The sequence below is a fragment of the Rhinolophus ferrumequinum genome, chromosome 10 (assembly GCF_004115265.2).
Source record: "Rhinolophus ferrumequinum isolate MPI-CBG mRhiFer1 chromosome 10, mRhiFer1_v1.p, whole genome shotgun sequence".
NCBI lineage: Eukaryota > Metazoa > Chordata > Mammalia > Chiroptera > Rhinolophidae > Rhinolophus > Rhinolophus ferrumequinum.
This window is the reverse complement of record NC_046293.1, coordinates 68,905,680-68,922,032: the sequence shown is the minus strand read 5'-3', so window position 1 is coordinate 68,922,032 and position 16,353 is coordinate 68,905,680. Positions and strand designations below refer to the sequence as shown.

The window sequence follows — 16,353 nt, the reverse complement described above, 5'->3', positions numbered from 1 at the left end:
TTTACATTAGCACTCCCAAAAATGAAATACCTAGATATAAATCTAACAAATATGTACAAGATCTATATGAGAAACACTACAAAACTCTGATGAACAATATCAAAGAACTAAGTAAATGAAAAGATATTCCATGTTCATGAATAGGAAGACTCAATATTGTCAAAATGTCAGTTCTTCATAACTTGATCTATAGCTTCAATACATGTTATAAAAAGCAAGTTACTTTGTGGATAACAACAGATTCTAAAGTTTATATAGAGAGACACAAGGCCTAGAATAGCCAACACAAATTTGAAGAACAAAGTTAAAGGACTGAAATTACTTTACTTCAAAACTTATTATAAACATATAGTAAATAAGGCAATGTGATATGAGCAAAAAGATAGACAAATAGATTAATGGAATAGAATAGAGCCCAGAAATAGACCTAAATAAATATAATCAACTGATCTTTGGCAAAGGAGCAAATAGAGAAAAGATAGTCTTTTCAACAAATGGTTCTAAAACAACTGGACATCTACCTGCAAAAAACTGAATCTAGACACAGACCTTACACCCTTCACAGAAATCACTCAAAATGGATCACAGGCCTAAATATAAAACTGTGAAACTCCTAGAAGATAAAATAGGAGAAAACCTAGATAAGCTTAGTTTAGTGATGACATTTTAGGTACACACAAAGGCATGATCCATGAAAGAAATAATTGATAAGCTGGACATCATTAAAATTTTCTGCTCTGAAAAAAACACTGTTAAGAAAATGGAAAAGACAAGTCATAGACCGAAATAAAATGTTTGCAGAAGACATATCTGTAAAGGAACATTAAAATATGCAAAGAACTTTTAAACCTCAATAATAAGAAAACAACCCAATTGGAGGGAGAGATGGATAAATAGGCAGAGTACAGAGGTTTTTTAGCACAATGAAACTACTCTGTATGATACTATAATGGATACATGTCATTATAAATTTATTCAAATCCATATAATGTGTAATGTCATAACTGAACCTCAATGTAAACTATAGACTCTGGGTGATAATGTTTGTCAACGGGGGTTCATTTGTTGTAAAAAATGCAGCACACTGGTGGGGGTTGTTAATAATAGGGAAGGTATATATGTGTGGGAGAAGAAGTATATGGAAATCTCTTGTACCTTCTGTCCAGTTTTGCTGTGAACCTAAAATTACTCTAAAAACTAAAGTCTCTTTTACAAAGTATGAAGAGGATTAGGGGTGAAAGCTATGTTTAAAAGTTAGAGATCATTTACAGAAATGAAAAGCTATGTGAAACAAACCCAAACTGCTTTCATATGGTACCTATAGAATTAATTCGGCTTTAAAAAAGTGTTTGTTGAAATTCCAATACAGCCAGTTGTAATACAGTGAAAGGACTATTGGTTTGGAATCAGAAGAACTAAATATAATTCCCAGCTCTGAAACTTAACTTGTGCGCTATCTTCCAGCTATTATTTACTTTGACAAACATAAACATCTTTTTTACCAGATAAGGATAATTAATCTCTTTTTACATTGTAATTTGGCTAGTCAAGTGGAATCATATTTTGAAATTATCTAACATGGTTAAATGTTAGATAATGTTAACTAAATAGTAATAGATAGATAAATCAGTAATCATATTAAAACATGTTAATGAGAAGAATCTCCAATAAACTCATGGGTGCCATATATGTTTTTATGTCTTAATGATTGACTAAATGTTTTTGAATTTGAAAACAATAGACGTTCATTACCACGTAATTTTAGATGGTGCCCAGAATAAAGTTAAATGTTGAATAATAGTAAGAAAGTTTATGCAGCTCTCCTTTATTATCATGAGTTTTTTCACACGTTCTTTAACTTTTCATGTTCTCTTATTATAATTCAATAAATACACGATGGTCAAGAGCATTCCATAGAATTGCCTCCATTTTAATTTAAAATTCTCATAGCTCATTATTATTTTTGCAATAGTGACAAGTGTTCGGGCAATAACATGAAGGAATGCAATCTGCTAGATGAGAACTCATTATATTAGATACAATGAAATTATTGTAAAGATATAATAAAACTTCAAGAATAAAATGATATTAGAAAGTTAAGATATTCAAAGTATCAAAATCTTTGGTGCTTCAATTATTTTCATATAATTTGCCTAACTCATGAGAGTTAGGACTTAGGCTTTTTATTGGTATTCGTACTTCAATACACTATTTACAATTTGAGATTCCACAATGTGCAGTGATAAACATATCTGTTAATAACTTAGTTACTTCTTGTTTGTTTTGATGTTTATTGCATAAAGGAAATCCTACAGTCTGCTCTTGAATAGATGGCAATTATCATAAAGTTAAGAAATTACTGTAACAAGGGTACACAATTAATCAGTTTTATGTTTCATACTACCATGTGTATGCCCTGATGCGTTGCTTTCAGCAATATAACAGCTGTTCTTTAATGCATTATTTTATGTCTTCAAGTAATTCTTTCATGATGAATTACGGCACATTTGGCCAGAATTAATAATGCACCAAAAGCATGTATAAAAAAATAAGTAAAATATTTACTGAAGAGTCAAATTTGATTTGAGATCTTAAATTTCAAAAACAAATGAAAAGTATGATAACTTTTCAGCTAATTAAAATCCTACCTTGTAAATATGTTCAATGGCCAGGAATAATACAATATGCCTCTGACTGAGACATTATATTCACTTAACAAACAGGAACTGTTTGCTTTTGGTCACAAGTTAGAATAATGGTTGTTGAAAGAACTACCCAAGTAAATACTGCTAAATTTGTAATTTTAACTTTACGAGACCTTCATGTCATGTATGTGCTGGTTCCTCAGTCTTTGTCACTTTTGAAAAAATGTCCAGTGATTTTACTTTTGTTACCTACTCTTACCTAAATGAACCCTACATAAGGATCTTGAGATGGCTCATTTATATTGTAGTGAAAGTTAACTGAACTCAATTCAGTTAGCAAGTATTCCTGGAATGTTGATGATTAAGGGAGACCGTTAGCAGTCTGATTCCAAAGAAGAAATATAATCTACATAGTAATTTGAACAAGGAAAGTTTAATGTGAAGAAATATTAGCTATAACAAGGAATTGAAGTAATGTGGCATGAGCTTATAAAGAGCTAAGAAACATGAAAGAATCTAGGTACAGCTGACATCATAAACCGCCACTCCTTCTATGACTGACATACGTCATCCAAGGGAAAGGTACACAGGGCTGACACACAGACCATTTGGGAGGACACTGCCATGATTAACTGGATGGCAGAGAAGTCACTTTGGTGCAACACAGGCAAAACTTGCTAGGAATCCCCCTCTAGCACTTGCAGATATCCACCCACTAAGGTTTCTAGGGAAAAGTTCTTTGCTGGGATGTATCTCATTGGAGACACTACGTATTATAAAACCACACAAGGAGGATGCATAGTGGAAGCTGTAGTCCAGTGAAGGATGCTGGCTTCTGTGCACTGCAGGAGTCAGGACTGAGACGTTGCAACAGCAGCTAGGTTCTGGAGAAGGTTTATATCCTATAGGATCCAGCGAAGGGGACTCACCCCCTACTGATGAAGCTGAACATCACACCAGCTGGTACAGCAAAAATATTTATAAGGCACAGATTCATTTTTACAGAGCAAGCAAAAATTTTGAATTTGGAGGTGACAACTGATAAAATAATAACTGGCAGAATGATGTAAATGCACAAGGGCAATTATCTATGGTCTCAGGGCAGTTAAGCTTTAATGAGATATTCATTCTATTAGGTGATAAGTACTATAAAAAAAAAAAACTAGCTAAAAGTAGGTTAAAGGTGATACCAGTGAGTGGGTGGTTTCCTGGAAGACACATGACATAAATAGCACTTGGATGTTTAATATAGAGGGGAGAGCATGATTAAAGGAACAGCAGAGGAAATAGAAGGAAATAAATACAAAGTCCCAACTAGCTATTATATAGCTATTCAGTTTTTGATGACCTCTAACTCAAGCGATAGGTCTTACTTAATAGACAACTGGGACAATAAAAGTTTTTAAGTAAACGGTTTAGTAACTCAAAATGTTCTCTAGAAATATTTCTCCTATATAGTGAGCAAGACAGAGTCATTGCCATATCCCTGGGCCTTACCCCTCACTTATCATGAAATAAGTGGTTTTATTTTTATTTAAATAAAATCTGCATAGAAAAGCAAATAAAAGACAGAATATGTAAACTGGTGTTTGCTTAGAAATATGTTGAGCCTTTAAATCAGGCTGTAAGTTAGTAGCCTTTACTTTGCTCTATAATTGAAAGCAGAATCAGACATAGTTGATACAATACACAAAAATTATCATATTATAAAAAAGGAGGTCAAACGTAGATACAAAGAAGGAAACTATCCTTGACTACTGTATAACCTTAAACATATTTTTTTCCACCTCAGAGCAGTTAGGATAAGTAAGAGATAACAGGTGTTGCCAAGGATGTAGAGAAAAAGGAATCCTTGTGCAACATTGGTGGGAATGTAAATTGGTGCAGCCACTACAGAAAACAATATAGAGGTTCCTAAAACAATTTAAATAGAACTACCATATTATCCAGCAATCTGACTTCTGGGTACATATCAGAAGGAAACAAAATCACTATTTTGAACAGAAAAAATAAATAAAAATAAAAATAAATTAAATAAATAATCATAAATTTTTAAAAAACATATGCTCATTGTTACATTCCAAAAATCGCAGGTGTTCGATATTCTTCTCTAGGAGCTTTAAGTTATTTGTAGTGAAGTTTTAAACTCAATATCACCAAAACTGAATATAGAGTGAAAATATATGAACTGAAGTCTAAACTATGCTCTCTATGTAATATTATATATAAAAGTGAACTTTAAAACAGAGATGTTAATAGCACATGATTGCCATAGGGATAAAATGAAATAATGTAGATGAAACATTTTTATTAACTAGAAAGCACTAAATAAATACAAGGCATTTACTCCGACTTAACTCAACTGTGTTGAGGAATGCTAGTGTTCTAAATAAAGCCTTATCTCCTGAAGAACCAATTTTCCAAAATTTTACCCAGTATACCTTTCATTAAGGCTATCATCCTCATGGATAGCCAGTCTCAAATCCATTTTTCTCCCCGATCTGAACAATGAAGAACATAGTGTCAAAGGTAAGGGTTTTGCTAGGTATTTCACAATCTCATACGTATTCCATATTTGATCTTATAATTACTTTATGTTTTTTCAAATAAATATGCTTCAAAATATTTTTGACATTTTATTAAATGATTATCTGCATCCTCTCTTGTTTTTTTATAGGTCTATTCATTGAAGTAACATTACAAATTTATTTTTAACTTTCCAAGATCCATTATTTTAAGACCCCTTTGATATATTTTACATTTTAAGTCATATAAATTTAATATCTGTTTTAAAATATTTATTTTTAGTTTAAATTTAAATAAGTTTAAATTTTTCCTGCTAATTGATAAGCTTACAAAATAAATAAAAGCTTATGAAATAAGTATTATTTTTGTAGAAAACTTTTATATGGGTCACATATGTCAAGTAATGGAAATTAATGAATGTAATTTCTACTTCCATTAATTAAAAAATACATATATTCAGCACTCAATTTGCATTTGCTAAGAGTCCAGCAATCATCGTTGTTTCAGATTATGCCATACTAAAAGGAAATGAGCCTCATAATGTAGCCCCAAACTGGCATTTATCCCAGAAATTGAAGGGGGATTTTGCTAGGATAAAAATAACAAAACAAGACTTGGTAGTTGAACCTTATACACTTCCATACAGTGTGTCTCTCTGCAGATAAAAAAGAAAAAAAAAATTGAATTGTTTAGAAGTGTGAAGGCCATTAGCAAAATGCAAACCAGAGGATAAAATACAAAAGCAGAAACTTGCTTATATTTATCCAGAATGAGCAAGTCATGCCACCTTCTTCCTTCCTTTCTTTCTTTCTTTCTTTCTTTCTTTCTTTCTTTCTTTCTTTCTTTCTTTCTTTCTTTCTTTCTCTCTTTCTCTCTTTCTCTCTTTCTCTCTTCTCTCTTTCTCTCTTTCTCTCTTTCTCTCTTTCTCTCTTTCTCTCTTTCTCTCTTTCTCTCTTTCTCTCTTTCTCTCTTTCTCTCTTTCTCTCTTTCTCTCTCTCTCTCTCTCTCTCTCTCTCTCTCTCTCTCTCTCTCTCTCTCTCTTTCTCTCTCTGTCTCTCTGTCTCTCTCTTCCTTTCTTTTGTGTGTGTACACATCTAGTTTTATTGTAACAAAGCAACTTGTACACTTTTTTTTGTAACTTGTACACTTTTAATGTTTAAAACTGAGCATCATCTTTCCTTTCCAGTGAAACAAAAAGAAAATTTAAAAATAAAGAGGAATAAAATTACAATAGAGGATGTCAGTTCTGAATAAGATCCTACACCTTCTGCTGATTCTCCCATCGAGTGGCAGGGCTCAAGTCATGATTAGGAGAAAATTTTATTTTAAAAGTGTCATCTTATACTGCAAGGATGTCAGTTAAACATCACAGTTAAACATGCCAAAGGAGAAGCCATGTTGTCAAAATGCCTATTTAACCCAACCAAACATTTCAAACCCACCCTTTGCTGACTTTCTATAACTCCATGTTTTGGGTTTTTTTTTTTTTTTTCTTCTTGTTTTAAACAAGAAAAAGTAGACAAATATGTGTTGGTAAACGCTAACTGTCCATATTCACATAGAGACACAGTGTAATCTCTGAGCCCAACAGAGAAAAGAGTAAAAACTAGAATTGTATGCACTACTACACAGGGGCCTAGCACCCTCCAGCTTCCAGCAGAGATAAGGGAGCAGAAGGTTTTTCTTTTTTCCCACAGAGCACAGCGGTGTTGATTCCATAAAGTTTTTGTTGAGACAGGAAGGGTTAAAAATGAATCTGGAATAGAAAGGGACAGAGATTCTTTTCCCACTGTATTCTGCTGAAGTTATTTGCCCCCAAATAAGGTGAGAACCATGGTGTAAAGGAGAGAAGAGAGACCTCAAAAACAGGGCAACTGAGCACAGGGGTGGGGGGGGGGACTTGAACTTGCTCCCAGGGACTGGAGAAAATTAAAAAATGTTGGAATCCATCAATGTTCCATTAGTCATCTTCTCCCTCATCTTCCTTCATCCTCATCCCCTTCTTCATCAATATCTTCCAACCCTTCTTTTTCTTTTCCTTCTCCTTCTCCTTCTCTTCCTTCTCCTCCTCCTTCTCCTTCTTCTTCTTCTTCCTCTTCTTCTTTTCCTTCTTCTTCATCATCATTATCAACTTCTTCTTCTCCTTCCCCTTCTTCATCATCCATGTCAGGAACCAAGTAGTACTGTAGAGGATTTGGCCAAATATCATCTTTGATGACTTCACCTAACTCATCTGCACCTGCATCAGAATGGTCAGTAAACCAGGTAAAGAAGTTCTCTGGTTCCTCATTCTGTCTCTTCTTGCTGGCTTTATTCTGTGTGTGACTTGAATGTTTCATCAAATCCTTTCCAGATTTCCATTTGATTTCAGTGGACTTTGAAGATGGATCACCACTCTCATTCAGGTGAAATTCTTTGGAGAGAATTTCATTTTCGAAGTAAGGATTTTCATCAAAATAAAAATCTATTCTGTAACCTGATATAATATCTTCAAATTCTGTCACTTCAACTCTTGTCAAATAATGCAGTGCTTCTTCATCTTCTTCCCCAAACAGTGCAGACACTTGTGGATGGTTGACAAATGTTGTTACCTAAAAATCTGGGATTTTGGCAGTCAATTTGACCTCTTCTGAAAAAATGGTTGGTGGCGTTTGTTATATTTCTGTTCTACTTTCAAAATCTCCTCACTGATTTGTTCATTAAATCTGTCTATTTCATTTTGTACTTCATCACTATGTTCAATTGCTTCTTGATGTGAATTTTCTCCCTTCAGCAAGTCAAGAGAAGTCGATGTCTTCTCCAGCTTGGGGATGGGAGGCAGTCTCGGTTTCTTCTTTTGAGGTGGGAGTGAAGACTGGAGTTTGGGGGCCATACTGTGAGGAAAGTCAAAGAATGAGACCCAAGGGAAGGGATGAACGTCTGGAAGAAGCTCAGAACTGCCACCTTATGTCTGATTGTAGTTGAAGTAAACATAAGGGCTGCAAGAAAGAGGATGATCTTGAAATAGAATGACACTCTAATATTATGAAAAGAAAAAGATAACCATCACATAATTGAAGGAAGCCAAAATGCAAATATCAGTGTTTGATGCCTTTTAAAACTATTTTATTGGCTCACATAAAGTGGTAATTAGCTTAATAATAAATGTAGGTCACTGAAGCTATTGAACTATTAAATAGACTTAGAAATTTTAAAAGCTATTGATTAATTCAGGTGATGTGTATCTTTTTCTCATTACACACTATAATGATTTTACTTACACAGCAAAACATGAGCCTTATTGTTAATTACAAAAATTGCATATATCACAAAAGACTGCCCTTTTATTTTTTCAGAAGTCCTTTAAATTTGGTAATATATACCATAATGTTAAAAAAAAATGTTTTACTCAAATTGAGCATTATTGTTAATTATTTCTACCCACTTTTAAAACTGGATTGAAAACTAACTTTCAGGGAACTTAATTTTCTGATTATAAGGGAATAGCTTATATCATACATAATCTTTGAACAAGAGTAAATATAAAACCTGGCTTAAATATAAAAACTGCTGTTTTAAGATACTGAAAATCAACTCAGACAGTCAGGACTTCAGGGTCCAAAATTCCCAAGAGAAGGAAAATGCAATGAAAAGACTCTAACACTGTTTTCTGCCATGTCTCTTACCGAGGCATTTACAAACTTGTCAGCAGCAAAGGGGCCCACAGGCCAAGTAAAAAAAGGGAGTTTCAGAACTTTCTGAAGTAGCACAGGACTGTGGAGACAAAAATTAGAATTCAGAGCTACTACAATGGCTTGGAATTAAAAGACCAAGATCTCAGATAAATGGCAGCAATAGAGAAGTGAACCTGATGTTGTATGGCTGACTCTTTGCCTTTATAGTACTTCTTAACTCCCAATCAGCAGGGTGTGAGAGGCTTGACAAACAAGCTAAAAGCAGTTGCTAAGAGGCAAAATAGATAGCAATGCATTCTTGTAGTGCCAACAAAGGGAAAAATGATGTTCAAGTCCTCACTTGGGGGAACAGCCCAGGAAAATACTCCAGGTTTTCGATTGAGACTCATGAAGGCTTACTACTAGATACAGCTGAATGAAGTATCAGTGGAATGGAAGATAAATCAGTAGAAAATATAGACTGATAATGAAATGAACATGAATAAAAATATCCAAAGAAAATATAGACTGACAATGAAATGAACATGAATAAAAATATCTATATATGGAACAAAATGAAGAATTATAGACCTGCAATTGTAGGAAAACAGAGAAAAAAGAAAGCAGCAAGTTTTGTTTGAAGAAATACTGTTGTGAATTTTCTAAAATTGATTAAAAAAGGACATAAAGCTACAGAGACTGGAATGATAAATATGAAAGAGTCAAACTTAGGCAAACTATCTCAAAAATCACTGAAATTCAATCAGAAATAGAAAAATGTTAAAAAAATTAAAGAAAAATGAGCATTATCTTCAAATAAACAACAATAATCATACGCAATTTTAAACAGAAATGATGAAAAGCAGAGGATAATAGGTGATGTATTTAAAATTATTTAAAATCAATAAATGCTAAGCTACAATTTGGCATCCATCTAAAATATATTTAAAACTGAAGGTGAATTATACTTAAGAACCTTCCTCCCCCCGAAAAAGAACTTATAGGAAAACAACTTGCACTAACAGAAATAATAAAGGAATTATTGATGAAGGAAAAAAAAAAAAAAAACTCAACTGGATTTTTAGTAATGAAGAAAGGAAAAAAGGAACACTGGAAAAGATAAAACTATACTAAATTTAAGTGATATTGACTATGTAAAAAGGTAATATGAATGACTTAGTAACAATGAAAATCCCTGACAAAAGAAGCACAAAATGTGGGACGGGGTAAACATACCAAGTATTTTAATGGCAATTGCACACACACACACAAATAAACATAATGTTGGGATGAGTCAATAACAGGTTTTTTTTCAATATAATTGCAATATGTTTCTGTGACATTTCATATTCATTTAAAAAAACTTTTAAAAATATTTCATGATTTCCGTGATCTATAGTAGGCTTGAACTATACATTGAAATCAAGGGTTATGGTTTATTGTATGATTTTGATTTAACGTGTAGCCCCAACAGTCAATTCAGTTTCTTCACAGCATGCCCCAAGAGCGACCGCTCTTTAACTTACATTTATTAACTCCCTAAGGCAGCAAGACAGAATGGCCAGGCCCTGAGTAAGGGTCACAAGGAATGGGTTAAAGCTGAAGATAAACCCATGCTCTAAGTTGCGTTACAGCTTCTGAACCCTAAAGCAGAATGACTCCCTGGCCACATCCCCATGAAACCAGAGTGAGGGACACTGAGGCCGACCTCAAGACCTGAAATCATGATTTACTGCCCTTACTTCATTCTTTACCCATTTTACCCATGCCCCCAAACCGCGTACTCATGGTGACTTATAAGTTTTGCTTTATAAAGCCTCTTGTCTGTAAACCATTGAGAAATTAGGTATTTTGGAGTACAAGCTCATCCGTTCTCCAGACTGGCACCAATCCTAATAAACTACTTATAATTCTTTTCTCAATGCAAACTCCTGCTTGTACATTTCTTTCAGTCTTTGGTGCTTTAATGATGTTCCTTCTTGACTCATGAACTCTTCTAACTCTCCTCTGAAAATTGTATTACGCATTTAAAGAGATTTGGAATTTTACTTGACATCAATTTCTTTCTTTCTTTCTTTCCTTCTTTCTTTCTTTCTTTCTTTCTTTCTTTCTTTCTTTCTTTCTTTCTTTCTTTCTTTCTTTCTTTCTTTTTTTTTTTTTTAGCAACTGGATAACATTCTAGGCATACAACGATGATTATTGTTTCATTAATAATCTTCTAAAAAACATTTTAGGCTACAAGTAGGAATTCAAATTTAAATTAGTAGTCGACCCCATATAGTGCTATAGATAAAAATCATACAAGTGATGTGACAATCAGATAACTTATTTTAGTAAAGATAAGTTAAACCAAGTGAAGTCAAGGCAACAGCATCCATGATAGTGTACCCCTCGCGTAATATCATGAAAGTAATTTTTTAAATTATTATTATAGGGCATATTTCAATAATTCAACTAGAGAAATGTTAAAATGTAAAAGTAAACGTAATTGAGAGTTGGTACAATATGATAATTATTAAGCAATAAATAAAGATATGCAATTGTAAACACAAGGCATTATGAGGCACAACGGAAAGGTGCCATTCCTTAATAATGAAAACTTCTTCCTCCATTTTTGAACATATTTTCTTCCTATTCCTTTATTCATGATGGATATGACACATTTCTTGTCCTCAAGTTTTAAAGGTATTCTTTTATTCATGTTTTAAAGATAATTAACAAAAAAACGTTCAATACCATGTGATTGAAGGTGAAAAGAGGGGTGGGAAGAGAAAGTCTCTTGCCCTTCACTGCAGCACTGCATAAGATTTGAAGCCTTCTATTATCATGCTAAGTATAAGCTCACCATCTATCGTCACTATTTTCCCAAATAGAAAGTGGAAAAGAAGTAAATGTCTGACAGAGTCCATCTAATTCTTACTTCGAAGTAGAGCTAGAATAAGTTACCATATTTTGCCATGTATAATGCACTCCCGTATATAGCACCCACATTTTTGGCCCAAACTTTCAGGGAACATAATTTTTCATTTAAATTATCTAATTCAAATTTTGATTTGCTTACATGTAGGAACTTGCTTTTTGTATTATAAAGGAATTTTAGCATTTATTTTTTAACATACTTATGGTACAAGAAATTGTATGTAACAAATAATTACAAAACACAAGAACAGATACAAGATACCAGAAGTTGTACATACTGGTAACAAATTTATGATATTTACCTATTATAGAAGGCCAAGAACTCTTCGTGGTTGCAAGTTTGTCATAAGTTCAACAAAACCAATTATCATATTCCAGGGTATTATTTTGTATACGGGTGTCATTATTGATTCCTAGAATTATACTCTTAGCTCATAAGCATAAATAAAAGAATTAAAAACATTTACATGGATATGGAATTAGTACTAACTATATATAATGCACGTCCTTAGTTTTCCCTCACAAATTTGGGCAAAAAAGTGCACATTGTACACAGCAAAATATGTACTTCACACCTAGAAAGTCTTCTTAGCCTTTTTACATACTTCTGAAACCTAAAGCAACTTGATTTCAAACAGAGTATGGGAATATATTTATGTTAAAGATGTTCATGGGCTGAGCTATGTTTAAGATACTCTTTAGTATCTGACAAGCACCCTTTACTATTGATGTCAATATATCTTTCATAAAATGGCAGTAAGTTTGGAGAATATTTGTTTAAGACAGTTACAGAAGTTTCTAAAGCTTCTTGTAATATACTAAAGGCATTATAGATTTCCAAGTGCTCAAACAGGTTGGAAAATAGTAGTATAAATGAGTAAAATGAGCAGACAAAATAAATTGCAATGATAGTGTGTGAAAACCTAATGAACGTATTGAAGGAATGTGTTATTCACGGATATCAAATGTGTTATTCAGAATATCAAAATTGAGAAGATGTTTTATGAGAGAGGTATCATTTGTGCCCCATCTTTCATATATGTCGGACAATCTGAACATAAGGGAATGAAGGAAGGAACCTTTCAGGTAGAGGAATTGAGAAAGTCTAGAAAAAAGTAGAATATCCAAATCCATATTCCGAGATTGGACAGGAGTATACTTTGATTACAGGGTGGATCAAAAGGAATAGTGGTAGAGAAATTAGTGATAGTGAATGGAAAAAAGAATAGTAACATAGAAATATCTAACATGGACAAATAGTAAGTCCTATGAAATTAGACTGATTCGATTTTAAGTTTAAATTAACTATGTGTGTTGTGTATTTGAGTTCGTTTGAGTGTGTGGTGAAGGGAACATGTTGACCTAATCAGAGTTAGCCTTCTAAAGGGCTTTTAGGGAACAGCATTGTGCAGAACAGTTTGGACCAGGAAAATTCTGAATGCAGGAGGACCAGAAACAAGACCATCGCCATGATCTACTTTGCTAATAATGAAGGCCTGTTGAGAGTGGTAAAAGAAGAGAGCACTTGTTTAAAAAATGCTGAGAGAAATAAGTAAAAGGACTGGAAAGTAATTAAATTGTTGGATACATTAAGGAGTGGAAGAAGTCAAGGAAATTTCTGGAGTTCCAGTCTAAGGGAAGGAGAACCTAGAAATAAAGAACAAGACAGTGCCAGAAAATAAAGATTATGTAATTACTCCAAGAAGTAAGGGTGTGGATAATCTTTCACACACACACACAAACACCGCCACCCCCCAAAAACAAAACAAAAAAAACACAACTTCAAAAATAATTATGCATCTTCAATTCTGTTGTCTTCAAAAAGTATATAGAAGCTATGATTTCATTATTATAATTGAATTTTACTTTCTAAAAATTTCTGCTTTAGTCCATTTAGTTTTCACCATCAATAGTAGTTAAAAGTGTGACCAATTAAACACAAATGCTAGAGACAGCATAGCTTAGTGAAAGCAATGTTCTATTAAGACTGTGAGTACTGAATTCAATCAATTTCTACTAATGCCACTATATAGTTAAAGTAAATTTGATGGTATTAAAAAGAAAGGTGAATACAGTGACTTTCCAAATAAATTTATATTTTTCGTATAAAAAAAGATGACCAGAGATTAGCAGTCCAGGCTGCAACTGCTCAAAAGGTCTTTTGCTACCTTTATAATCCAGCATCCTTAGCATGCAGGTTCTATCCTCCTGGTTGCAAGACAGCTGCTCCAACTCTTCAGTATCATATGTCCTTTAGGCAAAAAGAAAGTCAAGGCAAAAGGTCAATCGAGTCTATTTTTCTTATGAGGAAAACAATTTAGGAAGCTCTATCTCGTAGATGTCTAGCAATAATTTTAATACCCCTATTTACAAGGCAATATGAGTATATGAACATTTTTAATGAAGTATATGGGCACCCAAATAAAATTGGTGTTATATTAATAAGAAAGAGTGGATATTGAATAGACATCTAGGAGTGTCTGTTGCTATACTCATATTTTTCTCATTTGGATTTGTAGGACCCAGGTCAACTCTGAGATGCTGAGATTACATTTCAACTGAAAAGAACTTAACCAAAGTATTCAGATATCAGCCATATTTCATATCAGAATCATAATACAAAAACCAATTCCCTTGGCTATAAATAGCACAAGCCAGTGAGTGTATTTGTGATTATGACAGCAAAATGCTTCATTATAACCAAAGTTTCTCTTTCATCAGAATAAGCAATATTTCTGAACACTGAGTAAGCTAATGTCAGAAATGAGTTAATTAGACTTTTTATTTTTTATATTGTTTACATCATATCTAAAGGACTCTTGCATTTCAAAGTAGCAGAAATGCAATTTCATGGTATTCTGCTTAAGTGACTTAGAGATATATACTAACTGCCTAAAGTTTGATTATTTTAATGATTTTAATTCTACCGAAACTCAAATACAGATTTGTGATTTTCTAACCAATATATTTGTTCCAGGATAAAGACTCTAATCTAAACGTTAAATTATAAATTTGCTCATCAAAATTAATGTGCAGACCACAGAGAAGACAATTTTAGTAAAAGGAACTAAAAGTCTATCAAAGTTTTATAAATAATTTATGGCTAGTAAATCAGGCATAGAATAAACTATCACAGAACCTAAACATAATTACCAAATAACCTGAGGTTATGGGTAAAGCTAATCTAGCATTTTAATCAAATATTCACTAAAAAAGATTTAGATCACTGACAGAATAATTAGTTGACTGAAATTTCTATTTTGTCAAGTGACTTTTTGTTATTATACAAACACTCTATTTTGCGATCCAGATAGATGCTGAATTTGACAAAATATTTAAAGCTATATACTATTTGTATTAAGTTAGTAGAATGATGCATTGCCTTTGAATAATTTAAAGAGTTGTATTTCAAAACATCTTCTGATTTAAATTCACTTACTAATTCATGTATTCATAAGGCATAAGGACTTTTCTACATTATGACTAATAAGCAATATGAACATTTGTTTTGCAAAAGCAAATGCCATGCCATCTATTTTATAAATGACATTTCAGAAACTTAATATTCTTATTTAGCTATATACATATTTTATATCTTTAAGAGTTGCAAATTATTTAGACATGATATAATGATATTGCACTGATTATCTTGATTGGGGTAGTCCAGTATATATTATCCAAAATAACACCTCCTCTTGCTTACTTTTCAGTTGTAAATTGGTAAGTAGTTACTGGCAACTTTCTAGTACACAGCATATAATAAATAAATTCATACACAGCACATGAATGCATAAGAATGTACATATGTACATATATGTGTATTCATCAGCATACATTTAAATATGTGTGTATCCAGACTTATATTTAAAAAGTATGTAAGAAAGCCTATGCTATTAAAAATAAATTGATAAAAAGATATAAATATTCAAAGATTGACTCTACTTAATTGATTCTGGTCTCTTTTTTTCTTAATCTATATAATTTCTAAGATTTTAATTATATAATTCTCTGTACTATTATGCTAAAGATGAAACACTTCAGAATTTTTGAGACTAAAGAAAATTTCTGACTCATAAAAATTTAGTTTAAGCAGTTATTCTTAATTTTTAAAATTTCAGTGACATTTTGTCAAAGAAGTTATTCATTCTCAAAAGAGATTAATAATATTTTTTCTACTACTAATGATAAATTGAAATATTAAAAATGAAAATCAATGCTATCACAGTTTACCCTAAAAAATGTTTTGAATGAAAGATCTCTAGTATTTCCATAATAATCTTCTATCTAATAAACATGATTGATATAATTGTGTACACACTTAAAAAAAATGTGCAGGATTAATGACATCAAGTATTGTCTGAAACTTCAACTAAGCAAAATAATTCTTTTAATATCAGAGTAGCATCCATTACCTTACCTTATTCAACATCAATTTGTACAGACCCAATGACTTGCCTAGGGCAAGTTATAGCTATGAGGTCAAGGTCACAAGTTCTTTGCCTTGCAGGCCAGTCAGTTTGCTCTGCACCTTTGCTATGGTTTGCACCTTTGGTGGTAGGTCTTGCTCAAGAATTTACGCAAGTAGGACAAAAATGGATCGTTTTAAAAAC

At 32.5% G+C, this 16,353-nt stretch overlaps 1 pseudogene; it reads right to left on the bottom strand.

The window, feature by feature from the left end:
- Positions 1 to 7,147: 7,147 nt before the first annotated feature.
- On the bottom strand, positions 7,148 to 8,052 carry LOC117028852 (protein SET-like; annotated as a pseudogene).
- Positions 8,053 to 16,353: the final 8,301 nt, after the last annotated feature.